Source organism: Lycium ferocissimum, chromosome 5 (genome assembly GCF_029784015.1).
Source record: "Lycium ferocissimum isolate CSIRO_LF1 chromosome 5, AGI_CSIRO_Lferr_CH_V1, whole genome shotgun sequence".
NCBI classification, from domain to species: Eukaryota; Viridiplantae; Streptophyta; class Magnoliopsida; order Solanales; family Solanaceae; genus Lycium; species Lycium ferocissimum.
The window spans coordinates 61,714,108-61,728,393 of NC_081346.1; positions in this window are offsets into that span (position 1 = coordinate 61,714,108).

Genomic DNA, 14,286 nt, shown 5'->3' on the forward strand with positions numbered 1-14,286 from the left:
TAGTTTAGGGTTAACTCAAGAATAGTGTTTGGGGGTGACATTACCAAAAGGAAAAAGGAAGATTATAAAGAAAGAAATTTATTAAAGTATATTAATCATCACTTTTAGGAGTGTTAGGACGACTTGGTGATCAACTACCTTAACCTCTTGTTTCGGCAGGAAGTTCATCTACTAAAGCATGGTAGATTAAATTTCACTTTCGCGTTGAATAGACCAAATTCTATAAGATAAAGGCACCAAATTGTTTTCGATATATTTCATGATGGTTGCATGTAAAATGTGACCTGAAAAGAAAGAAAAAAAAATCAAAAGAATAATAATTAAATCAAAAGAATAATAATTAAGGTATATATTCTATTGTCACTTTGTTTCAATTCTTTCTATTTAATTAAAATGAAATAGTTCAAGTACCTCATGGATGACTTTATATATTGAGAAGCTGGAACTTTAATAACAGAAATATAATCTGTAAATAGGTGTAAGATAAAGATCTGGGATTCTATATTATATTGTACGACGACCTAATTATGATACTGAAACCTAATTTGATCATAGCCGCACAAATATAGCTTATGAGGACTTACCTAACATTGTTATTAGGAACAACTAATCACTTACGGAAATTAAATACCAAATGCCCCTTTATTATTATATAGCATCATCTTTATTTAAAGAGTGCAATAATTTTTTCTTTCATTAAATTTTTGAAACATTCTTTTATTATTTCTAATTTAAAAAGTTGTGACTTATAGAAGGTACTCTCATGTGATTTTACACGTATAAATTTAATTTATAAAATAGATAGAAAATCAATGTTTGTTTTATTGTTTATATTAGATCGGTACTACATGGACAATTTATTTCTTTTTCTTGTCAATTCTGAACTTACTATGTTTTTAAAGTATCACAAACAATTAGTATCTGAAAGCTTAGTGTTGATTCAACTTTCTACCTTATAAAGACTCTAGATACAAATAGAATATTGAAAACTTTGCGATTGAGAATGAAACATATCAATAAATAATCCAATCTTCTAGAACCGGGTGTTATTATGTTTCTCTACTTTTTCTGACTAAATTTCACAAGCATCGGAATTAATTTATGTTATTTTACCTACTTACGTTGACCTCGTGTAATCTTGACCAAAATCTAATTTATCATGGCTAAACTTTAGATTCTACAAAAGCATTGGCTATGGCAAAAAGCGCAAATATCGATTTTGGAATTGGTGCCATTATTTAAGTTATGTCCTAAATTTATAAATTCTTACACTTTTACTTATTTCGGAATAATTTCATATATGAGGTATTTGCAATTAAGCTTGAGAACGACTAACTTTTGATAAAATCTCCGAAATACAACTTAAACTTAGGCATTTTTGCCAAGTTCAATCATTTTTTTTGAACTTCAACCATATGTGGCTTAAGTTCAGTTTACCCGACTTCAATCAATTTTACCTGAAATTCAAGCATTCTTATCTGAAGTTCATGCACATATGACTGACGTTCAATATTTTTTGCTTAAATTTCAAGATAAAAAAGCATGAACTCCAACCGTACAAAACTTCAGACAATCATTGACTAAAATTATCCCAAAGTAGATAGACATGAAAGATTGAATACATGTTAAAATATAATGTCCAAATAGGATATCTAGTAAAAAATTTACACTTCCCTTTCCGAGCTCAAGAAACCATAAAAAATCATAACACCAACAATAATAATGACAAAAATATCCTAATTATGCTCACACTAAAAATTAGAATAATCTTTAAGCTACCTTTAGAAATTTTCAATAATGATTACTTCCTCCTCCTTAAATTATTTATCGTGTTTACTGTATACAGTGAAAATAGTACGTTACACGTGGCATAGGATGTAGTAGACACACGGCAAATGAGAATGAGAGATGACGTATTTTGTGGCAGAACCCGAAGATTGTGATTTCGCACAGACTCGGAGCAAAGGTTACGAAGCAATTGTCACGAGTCATTTAATGGGAACCGAACATTACCTAACAGCCCAGATATGAAGCCAAGTGTTATAATTCTATAATTAAGTAATATTTATTGATTATTATTATTATTATTATTATTATTATTATTATTATTCATTATGAGGTTCAATTTACAGCTTGTCAGTGATAATTACCACCTATAAAAGGAGCCCAGTCTCAATGAAAAGGGGCATCCAGTGTCATCCTTATTAGGAAACTCCTTCGAGCTCATACGGCCCAGGCTTATTTTACTTCACTATTCCTTTATATTTACCTGATTTTATTACTTTGTCACTTATTATTAATTTTTACTTATAACAAATCAATTCACGTATCCTTTAAATCACTAACAAATTCAACTGTACCTTTTTTGGGGTAAATAGATTGGTGCCTACCATGGGGCTAAGGATAATTGTGTTATTGTTTTGTTGCTCTAATTGTCTTACTAATCAGTTGAAATTCTGTGTATTCAGGTAACTGAGAATCAAGGCAAACACTGGAAATCAATTCAATACTGCTAATTAGTAGTTGAACAATGCAACTACTCAGGAGATTGATCCGGTTACAGAAGAAGTCAGGGCAAGAAATGATGAGCCTATGATTTGGCCTCAGGGGTCCAAGTACACAGGGAATAATTTATTCCTGAATGATGATGACGACAGTAAAGGCGAAGCATGGCTCGTCGGATCGGGTCTAGCTAAGATTTTTGATATCTTTGGAAAAGTAGCTAAATTTTTTGATATACTGGAAAAGTAACAGAAGGCGATTGCTGACCTAAAAATGAATAAAAGAGGTGTTGATGCGGATCAGATGAACACAACAATGGATCAAGAAGAGTGTAGTGGAAATGGTTCCGGCAATAACGTGGCACTGAAAGTCATGCAGTACCTCAAAGCTTTGTACAAGTGACTAGAAAAGAACGAAAAGGAATTGAATAGCCGATTGGACCGGAATGAGAAGGAGTTCAAGGCGCTTAATTCATGGATAGATAAGATTCCCTGTACGCCACCAGTACTGAGGGGCCTAGATTCAAAGAGATACATACGATTGCCATTCGCACGTAGTACAAAACGTACATTAATCCCAAAGAGGTTCAAAATGCCTTATCTACCGAAATATGATGGAACCACATGCCCTCAAGAGCATGTGACATCGTACACTTGTGTGGTCAAGGGCAATGACATGCAACCAGATGAAATTGAATCGGTTTGCTCAGGAAATTCGATGAAACATTCTCCAAAGGGGCAATGACATGGTACTCTTTATTTCCTTGTTATTCAATTAATTCCTTTGAAATGCTTGCAGATGCTTTCATCATGGCACATACTGGAGCAAATAAGGTGTCAGCAAGAAAGGTGAATATTTTTAAAATAGCTCAGGAAGATATGGAATTACTATGGGAATTCGTGATAACATTCCAAAAAGGAACGTATGTTACTACCATCAGTACCGGATGAGTGGGCAGCAGAGGCATTCACCGACGAGTTCGAGTGCTTCATTAAAGTTGAAGGAGAACTTACTGAAATTTCCTGTGACAATGTGAGCTGATGTTCACAAGAGATATGAGTCGAGAGTACAGGTGAAAGATGACCAGTTGGGACCACTGGCTAGATCGATGGGTCAGAATCGGTATCATAATAAACCAAAAAGAGGTACCGACTCTGATTCAAGATCATGGAAGGATAGGTATCAACCTTATGGGCCACAAAAAAGGTCTCATTCGAGATCAGAATGAAGTCGCAATAGCCAAGACTAGAAGTCATGTTTCGACAAACAGAGTGGCCGGAGTCAAGGTAGAAGAGGTCTGCAAGCGCAGTCTGTCAGGGGATTTAGCATCCAACAACGTTGAAAACCTGAGGTTGTTAGAGTATAACTTCAGTATCGATATGGCTGGGTAGTCGCAACAATTAGAAAAGTTGAAGACATAAAATGGCCCAAACTGATACTTTTGGATCCTAGTTAGAGGGACCCAAATCTATTTTGTGATTATCACAAGACTTATGGGTATCAGATCGCTGATTGCTACCATCTTCGGGATGAAGTTGCACAATTATTAAACAATGGTCATCTAAGAGAGTTCTTGAGTGATAGAGTAAAAGAGAATTACGGCAAGAACAAGGATTCAAGCAAACTGGAGGTTCAGGTTGAGCCACGTCATGTGATTAACGTGATAATAGGTGGACCTAAAGTTGCAGGGACACCTTTTGCAACGAAGAACAACAAGTTGCCTGTAACAAGGGAAAGAAGGTCACGAGACTTCGTGTGAGATGTAGTAATAGTGTTCACCGATGAAGATGCGAAATACAAGATCTCGCCTCACAATGATGCATTGCTCATTTTTGTTATAGTTAATTATTTTCAGGTTAAGCGTGTTTTGGTTGATCCAGGTAGTTCGGTCAAAATCATTTAGTGAAGAATCATTGAGCAATTGGCAATGATGGGTGAGCTAACATCATCCCCAAGGGTGATTAATGGATTCAATATGTCAAGTGAAAAAGTGAAAGGACATATCATGTCGTCAGTTAACGCAGGAGGAATTATCAAGCAAATAAGGTTTTATGTCGTAAACGGTAGCATCAGATACAATGCTATCTTTGGTAGACCTTGGATTCATGATATGAAGGCGATGCCTTTGACATTGCACAAGATGCTAGAATTTCCTGCGTAGGATGGAGTTGGTTGTATCTAGGGTAATAGCTCCAAATAGAGAAAAGATAGTATACTCGGGAAATGTGAAGGGTTACCTTTTTTAAAAAAAACAAAAAAATAGTTGTCTCAAGTTGTCTGGTGTTATACCGGTTTGAGTTATCTGATGTTCCCAAAATAGAAGATTAGATCCTGCTAATAAACTGCCCATAATAACAGAGACTTAAAACTCGTGGAAGTTAAGGCTGGGAAGGGTAAATCTTACCAGATTGTAAAACTTTTAATAGGAAGTTCATTTCAATTGGAGGGTGAAGACGAAGCCCAGTTATTTAGCAATGAGAGCACCGACCGTCTGAAGCGGAATTCCTGTTTAAGGTATGTTTTTAATTTTACATAAGTTTTTACTATTTGTACACTAATTTTTTGTAGGGAAAAGATGGTTTCGTCTTTTTATAGAAGAGAAGAAGAAACATTTGAAGATCGTTCGCGAATTACTGAAAACACGTGATGCACTTTTTTCCCCTTATATCGATTTTATCCTAAAAAGAGTTTTTCCGGCAATGTTTTTAATGAGGCGGCAACATAAAACATGTTACTTTGATAAGAACGGATAAATAATTTGATCAAAATAAAAAAGGGTGAATTTCAAGCAAGGGTCAGTGGAGAAGAAGTCGATGACCGATCAAGTGGAGTGATGATTGCTCATTTGCTGTCAAATCTAGAATTAGGAAGCTGTGCCCATGGCAATATATTGGGGACTATCAGAGGAAATGATAAGCAATCCCTGAATCTTCATACGTCATACTCAAACATTGGGGAGAATTCTTGCGGTAATGAAATTGTAAATGTTTCTTAGAATACTGGGGACTATTGTGAAATTCAAAACCTGTCGAAAGATAAATAATCCGGAGAAGTCGAGACAACCCCTTATTTTAATCCGTTCATAATTGTATAGCATCAAGGAGAGATTCATTAGTCAATATAGATAGACTGCTTCTCCACAAATAATTTGTTTCGATATTAATTCCACTTGGTTGTGCATTTGGAAATGCGACAAGAGTGACTATTAAAAATAAGAATTCACTTCCAACAAATATGCCAAAGATGAATTGGAGACGTCCTATTCATAAGCATATACAAGGCCTTTATTAGAAATGATTAAGTCGGAAGGATTTTGCCCGATTAAAGTAAAAATCAGTTCGCCCGATTAAAGTAAAAATCAGTTAACAAAAATATTTATATTCCCAAGAAATTCAACCGAATAAAGTTAAGAAAATATATATTCGAAAAAACTTTACCCGAATAAAATTAAAGAGAATGTACGATTCGGAAGAACGCTACCTGAATAAAGTTAAAAATAAATATATCCATCTTATCTTAAGCCAAGAATAAATTAATTTTTTGTCTAATCAATCATTACAGAACATACCTTTTACTGTAGCGGAAAGGTATTATTTGTAGACACAGAAAAATATTCGTGAAACTATAAGGTTATTAGAGTTAAAATACTCTTTTGAAGGCTTGCTCACAAAAAGACAACTGTTGGTAATTTCATATTTATGAAAAATAAAGCATCCTTATTTAAAGGTTAAAGCTTAATTGTTTCGGCATGATCAATCAAATAACTATCGCAAAGGGAAGGCAAAATGTTTACTCTACATAAGTTTGAATCATTAATAGCCTAGTTGGATTATGAAAAATTAATTTAATATTGGACTTTCATGAAAACAATAAAGAGTGTCAAGAAGCGCAAAGTAAATTTTATTCGATGAAGCGAAACAAAAGCACGTCCTAGATCCTAAAGTTGACCTTTTTTTTATTAAAAAAAATGCCTGTGAAAGAGACCGGCATGTCTAGTCCCATGGTCCGCCGGGGCTTAGTCAAGAATAAAGATAGTTTATCACAAAAACCAGCATTAAGATAAAAAGGGTTTAAAACAAATAAGGCGCTAAGCAAATGAAGCATCTCCCGCAACAGGTGGACCATCAGAATCCTCGCTTCCCAAGTCGTTTCCTTCAGCACCTTGGATATCCTCTATGGCTAACTCAGCGGCTTCTAAATTAGTCTGCACATCAAGTAACGCTGAAGGAGTGTCAAAATTGCTAGTGCTCGCTTCTTCAAGGGTGTACCTTTGGGTCTTCAAAATTGCCAAATCCCGACGGAGCCTTAATTTTTGGCATCTGGCTCGGAGGCGATCACGAGAAACTTCGACACTTGCCCATGAGCATTGTTCAAGTCAATTTCCAACTTGGTTGCCTTGTTTTGAAGACCCACATATGTTGAAGTTAGAATCTGCAATGAATTCTCCTGATCCCTAAGGGAGTTAGTCACATCTTCCAAATGCATCCTGAGCGAAGCTTGAAGGGAATCCAAATCCCAAACTTCAACTTGAAGTCTTTCCATTTCAGCTTTGAGACGTCGGTTATCCATTTGAAGTTTCTCCTCTCCACGTTCTAGCTAATTCCGTAGTAGACGTAGTGGCCATATGACCTTGAGAAGGAAAGCACAATGTGAATTGAAAGACCAGGGGACTTGTGTAAATAGTTAGCACGGTTACTTGGAGGAATAAGTTGGCTAAATTAATGAGAGATGATTCAAAGCTTGCGACTTGGATTTTGGGACAAGGTGATGAGGCTGATGTACCATCTTCTACACTAAAAGGTGGAATAACATTTTCTCTTGACGGTTGGAAAATCGGAGCAGCAGGACCATCTGGGTGAATTCCGGAAGGAGGAGCTCTGACTTCACCGGAAGCCTTGCTAGAATTATCAGGTAAATGACCTTCGGGCCCACCGACCTTATTCTGTTCTTCATCATCATTGATTTGCATTGGGGGTGAGTTAGTAGTATCTCGTGGTCGGCGCATACGGCTGTTGGTGGTGGCTTGAATGATGTTGGTCAAAGCCACATCAGGGTAGGGACCCTCTGGGAGGCGAACCTTCTCGCAGAGAGACCTGAAAAGAAGTATATAAAAGTGGAGCGCATGAGATCTTGGGTTATATATAGTTTAAAAAGAATTTTTTTGCTTACCATGGCTTTTCCCCTTCCACCAATTGAAAGTCATCTTTGTTCCAAGTCCGGATCATATCGAGAAAGGCACACAAAGATCAACTACCCATTCAAAGATCCCAACGATGAGTTCAGCTTCAATAGAAACTGCTATGAAGTGCAAAAGCATAAGGTGTGTTTAAATGAAATGGATAACAAAAAGAAATAACAACAAGATCTTTGAAAAATGCTTACGAGTAATGTTCCATGTCTCGAGGAACGGTTCAGGCAACGATCGGTGCAATTGATCGGTCCGAATCATCACTAATCTGTTCAACCATCCTCGATCAAAATCATCCTCAGGATTGATTAGACCTCGTTTCCCTCGAGGAAATAAGTGAATTATTCATCCTCGGAATAATCGGGGCGAGTATAAGGACATTAATTGGTCAAGCGAGAATGCAATTTCGGCTCGATCAGCTAAGATTTGGAGGCAATAATTTTTACGCCAAATTTGTGGAGCCACTTCGACTATACACACCCGGTAGCGGCGAAAAAAATCTTCAATAATTTTGGGGACCGGTAGTTTGAAACCAATTGTGAAGAGATAGGTATAAACCATAAAAGGGCTTTAACATGATGATTCATTCTGGCCTCAGAACCAACAACGATAATATTGATTTCAGGGCCAAAATTGTAATCCACATGAACTTGAGGGAGAATATCTACAATAATCGATGAACTAATTTCATCAACAGATTCATGGTGTTCATCAACACGAAAATCTTCATGGTACTTAAACCCTGAAGGTAGTACGTTGGTGGCACGAGAATGCAAATCAACTTCTTGACTTGAGAAGAAACAAGAGCTTCTCCTAAGCGGCGAACAGTAGTGAGAGTATCATTGTTGGATCGGCCTTCTGAAGAATGAATTGGAGAAGGAGGAGATGATGAAGTTGACATGAAGGATTTTTCTTGCAAATCGACAAGTAGAAGAATATATGCAGAGTAGGTTTAGAAGAAATCTTCAGTGTAATGAAAGAGAGCTTTGGTTATATTTGGAGCAAGATATTGTCCTTATTTATACAACGCGAGAATGAGCATGATGATCGGAATGCACTAAGTCAAGAATTTTCATAAGTGACAGCTTTATGTCAATCGACGTGATTGAAAGCTTGCCGACGATTGGCAGTAGAAGCATTGAATTAAGATTCGACGGTTCCGTCGGGACGTTATAGTTCCCTGGCATCAAGATTGATGTTTTCAAATTGTTTCAAATCCACTTCCCGATCACATTTTGACATTTCACCAGAAAGTGGGGGGACTATCTGTATACAAGAAAATTGTACGTTACACGTGGCATAGCATGTAGTAGACACATGACAAATGAGAACGAGCGATGACGTGTTTTGTGGCAGAAAACGAAGATGGTGATTTTGCACAGACTTGGAGCAAATGTTACGAACCAATTGTCACGGGTCATTTAATGGGAATCGACGTTACATAACCAGCCCGGATATGAAGCCAAAAGTTATAATTCTGTAATTAATTAGTATTTATTTATAATTATTACTCATTATGAGGTTGAATTTACAGCTTGTTGATGATTACCACCTATAAAAGGAGCCCAGCCCAATGAAAAGGGACATCCAATTCTAGCTTAATATTTTATACTTACACATCAAAGCAAATTAAATTCATTCTAATTTATTTGTTGTTCCGGACTCAAAGTGTTCATAAAATGCTAAATTGTTCATCCGGTGTCATCCTTATTGGGAAAATCCTCCGAGCTCATACGGCCCAGGCTTATTTTACTTCATTATTCCTTTATATTTACCTGATTTAATTACTTTGCCACTTATTATTAATTCTTACTTATAACAAATCAATTCCACGTATCCTTTAAGCCACTAACAAATGTAACTGTACCTTTTTTGGGGTAAATAGTTACTAAAAATAGTTGTCTTAAATTATTTGTCATTTTAGAAGTTCAAGGTACAATTAATTATTTTTTGCCCAATTTACCCTTAATAGAATTTTATCATGAATGAAGATGATACATAAATAGAGTAAATATTTAATGTTTAAATTAAACATAAATAAGGGTAAAAATAGTCAAATACCGCTCCTAATTAATATTTTTTAGGAATCGTGTGAAACCAAAAAGCGACGGATAATTTGAGAGGGAGGGGTATCATGTTTTGACAGTTAATCTTGATATAAACGGGGTCATTTATCCTATCCGAGAAATTAAAGTCCATTTTTAAATCCGAAATGGTTCAGGAAATTAACTCTGCTATTTATTGATTGTAACCTCTCAAATCCCCAAAGGGGAAAGAAGTCTGCCTTAAAACAGAAAAAAGATCAATTAGAAAGACAGATACAAAGACCAAGCAGAGATTGGGATATGATTGATCAATAATAATGGCTCAAAAATGAGAAGACACTGACTGATCAATTATTATGGATTGAAGTGTGTGCCGAGAAAAAAAGAAAAAGAAAAAGTATGTGCCCATGGAGAAATATCTACACTACATTCATGACCAACAAGTACCAAAGAAAGAAGAGATCGATATGTCAGACCAATTACCTCATGTGTATTAAAGTAAGGTAGAATATTAATTACAAATTTTGAACACATTCTACAGCTCGATCAAAAATAATTATAATCGTTAGCTAAATATACAAATCAATAAATAATATAAAGTTAGGCATAAATAATTTTATGTGACACATCTCTATGATTTCCATTGCCAAATATTTTTTTTTTCCTTTTTTTTTGGATTTTTATGAGTTTTTTCTACATAAAAATCAGGTAAATGATTGAAAAAAATGAATGCACCTACAGCTAAATTTTAATACATCCGTTAAGATTAATGAAGAATTGAAACACATTAAAGAAAATGAAAGATGAAAAGACTAAAGCCTTTCAATTTCTAAAACAGTTTACTTTTAGCATATAAAACAAAAAGGTTGCAGTATCCTTTTCTTGTCGTATCACTAATAGTGACCCAGTCCTAATGTCAATTCAGATTCAGCTCATATTTTTTCCCATGTTATTTTTATTTTCGTTTTCTTTATGATTAAATTAATATTTTTCTTTTTATTCTTTGTACCGCAATTTCTTTCTCCTTTTCTTGTTTGTCCTCTCTATTTCATTTTCTATTCTACATCTTTATACGTGTACATTAACCATGTTTAGTAAGAGTTACCAAAATAATCTCAGGGACACCCGTCCACCACTTTCTAAAATTTAAGACTGAAAATTTAAGGGAAAACATAAAAATATGAAAAAATGAAAACCTATTCCTGAATTGAGCTATATATACGGTACAAATTTTCTATTAAAGGATTCCTAAACAACCTGGTAATCTTATTGTTTTGATACTTGACTCGGATTGGTGTTAAATTAGATATCCGTATGTTTATTTTCTTACATAAAATCTTCACTTCTGAAAGCTTCTTAATTACGGCTCTTTCCGTTCTGCTTATAGAGCCTTCCTCTTTTCCTCTTCTTCTTTCCCTCATCACAAGCAAAATTCTTCTTTTGTTCTTCAATATTTTTTATGTTTTTCTTGAATTTGTGTTTCGGTTTTGCCTACTAAATGCCAGAGTAAATCTCTTCTCTCTGATTTTGTTATTTTCTTATCTTTCTCACGATTGGTAGGCGTTAACAAAATACAAATAGTAAATGAAATTGTAATGATGAAGGCAAAATAGACATTGCATAGGATAGGAGGAAAAAATATCAATTCTTCAAAATTGGGAAAGGTATTTGATTTTATAGCAAAATTAGAGAGAAAAAATGTTTTTTACCCATTAAGGGATCTTTTTTTTTTTTTTTTTTTTTTTCCTTTTTGGATAGATCTAATTATCTAAGGACCAAGTCTTAGGTGATAAAATGTCAGAGAAATTTTCTTTTAAAAGAAAGTGGTAATAATAAAACAGTTTAAGACTTAAAAAAGAATATTTTAAAGTATTTTTAATTTTTTGCATATAATAATTTAGTTTGTAAAGCTAAAGAGATTTTTCGCACGGTTAGATTTGCCAGTAATATATATACTCACGCTTACTATACACAGTTGGAATATAATTGATACACTAACAGTGAAAAATGTTTGAAAAATTTACTTGGCATAGGTTCCATTATTACCTATTTATGGAACATAACTAAACTTTTCAATAATTATATTTAGTAGCTAAAATATATCATATTTACTTCACATAGCTATCATGTTTTTACCACTCATCTGATAACTTCCCACTCCCCTAAATTTAAGCAAAAAAAAAAAACGTGTCTCTCTCCTTCATCCTAAATAGACCCCATTATTCACCATATCCATTACTTTCATCCAATTTCAAATCAGTTTTTCAATTATTCAACTTCCTTTTTTATCTCTAATTAACTACTCATTGATTTCTCTCACGTTTCAAATCTAATTCCCAAAATAAAGTAAGATTCTATACAAATTTTTATTTTTTACCGTGTATTTAACCTATATTTTGGGTGTTTTTTTTTTCGTTTGAATCGGGAATGCAAGTCTAAGTAAGTAACTATCAGTGTTTGTTCTTGGTTGTTTTTTCTTAGATTCAATTGGAATGACTAAGAAAGCTGCTACTCCGATGAGAAATACAGGTATAGAACCCGAATGTGCGATTCCTAATTTTTCTTTGGGAATTTCTCAACATGAAACTGCCATTGCAGGCTCTTATCGAGAGAATCGTTCAAAAGAATTAACGATCCTAGGCGTTATAAGGAATATGTTGATTCGAAGAGTAAACAACAAGAAAAATTGAAAAATGTTTCTCAAATGGAGAAACAAAAGAAGAGAAAGGCTGGTGACAATGTTGTTAATGTTAAGGGCAAGAAAATTGCTAAAGCCAAACGTAATGTGGATGAGGATAATGATGAAGAGGTATATTTTTGTTGTATTTTCAGTATATTTAGTTCTTTTTTTTTTGTTCAGTTATTACAGATCTATGAATTAAACGAGATCTATATTTTGTGTGCATTTTAAGTATATTTTTCGTGTTTTTTTTTACACTTGTTTCTTCGGTTATTTCGTGCGTATTTTTCTTCACCATAGCTGTGATTTTTAAGATTTTTAAGTACATTCGGTTATTTTTGTGTATATTTTGTTGTGATTATTACGGTGATTTTTAAGATTTTTAAGTACATTCATTATTATTTTGTTGACGATTATTTTGTGTATATTTTTAAGTACATTTAGTCGATATATGTTAATCATACGTGTTTTTTGGCATGTTGTTTCGAGGTATCTAAATTTTTGGTTACCAAGCACCTGTTTGTGGCACCATCTATGTGTAGATACACGAATGTTAATGTAATGCAAGATATTAGAGGCAAACTAGCGATCCTGAGATGAATATGTTTAGGAATTCTTGTTTTGGTAAATATCTCGAATGCGGCAATTGGATGTACAAGCACGCATTTTTCGGTGCTTTATGGTCAAAGAACTTAGGGGCGAGACATATAGGTGCTTTACATTTGAAATAAATGGTAAAGTTCTGCGTTTTGGCCTTAGAGAATTTGCAGCGATCCACCGGGCTAGATTGTGTATACGATGAAAATGATTTTGTTTATGATAACTCAAAACCGAATAGGCTTATGGTGGAGTATTTTGGTAGAAATCGGGAGAATCAATTGCCGGTTAAAAGACACGAGCTTATTGAGTGTTTCAACAAGGATCATGCGGGATGATAAAGGGGATGACGCGATCAAGATGGCAATATTGTATTTCATAAATACGTGAGTACATTGTGGTGAGCCGAACTCAACAAACATACCAAGGATCCATTTTGATGTTGTAGAGGACGGGAGATATAATGAGTATCCTTGGGGTAAAGATTCGTTTAGAGAGTTGGTTATAAGCATCGGGCAGAAATATGCTGGTTTTAAGAAATATTATAGGATTCATGGTTTGCCGCTTGCTATACAAGTATGGTTGTATGAATGTTGCTCAAAAGTCCCGTCCACCATTGCAGTTAAGACGGGGAATTTAATTCTAGAATTTTGAGCTGGCGGACTACGGAAGGAAAACCGAATTCAAGAAATTGATGGATGGCATGTTCAGAGACGATAAAAATCCGGTAAAACAGTCTTTTAACAGTTTTGTGTCTTTTACCTTTTAACTGTTTTAATATGTTTGTTTTACATGCTATATTTTGTCTATATTTATGAAATAAGTAATTTGTGATCAATATATTTTGACTATAGTTTCCTCATATTTTTAGTATGTTACCAATGTAGATATATACGGTAATATAGTTTCTATATTTTGTTGTTCACAGTCCTGTAGATTTGAGGAAGTTGTGCCAACACCTCATGAGTTGGAAACTCTTAAATTGCCTCTGTTGCACATGACATACCGGACGTCAAACATGGAGTTGATGGTGTACATGATGCGATTTGATAGACGATGATTACGATGATTTTAGTACCACACCACCGCGATTCTGTCCGGTGGCAAACAGCAACAAAGGAGTGCCATTCGATTCCCCGCGAGGCAAGAAACGGACGCGGTTTCCGGTTCCGTTCCTCCTTTCGAGAAACAACCATCACGGAAGGAATCTGGGATAAAAGGGACAAGGAAACAAGATGCACCTACAGCACCCCGAACAGATGAGTTTAATCTGA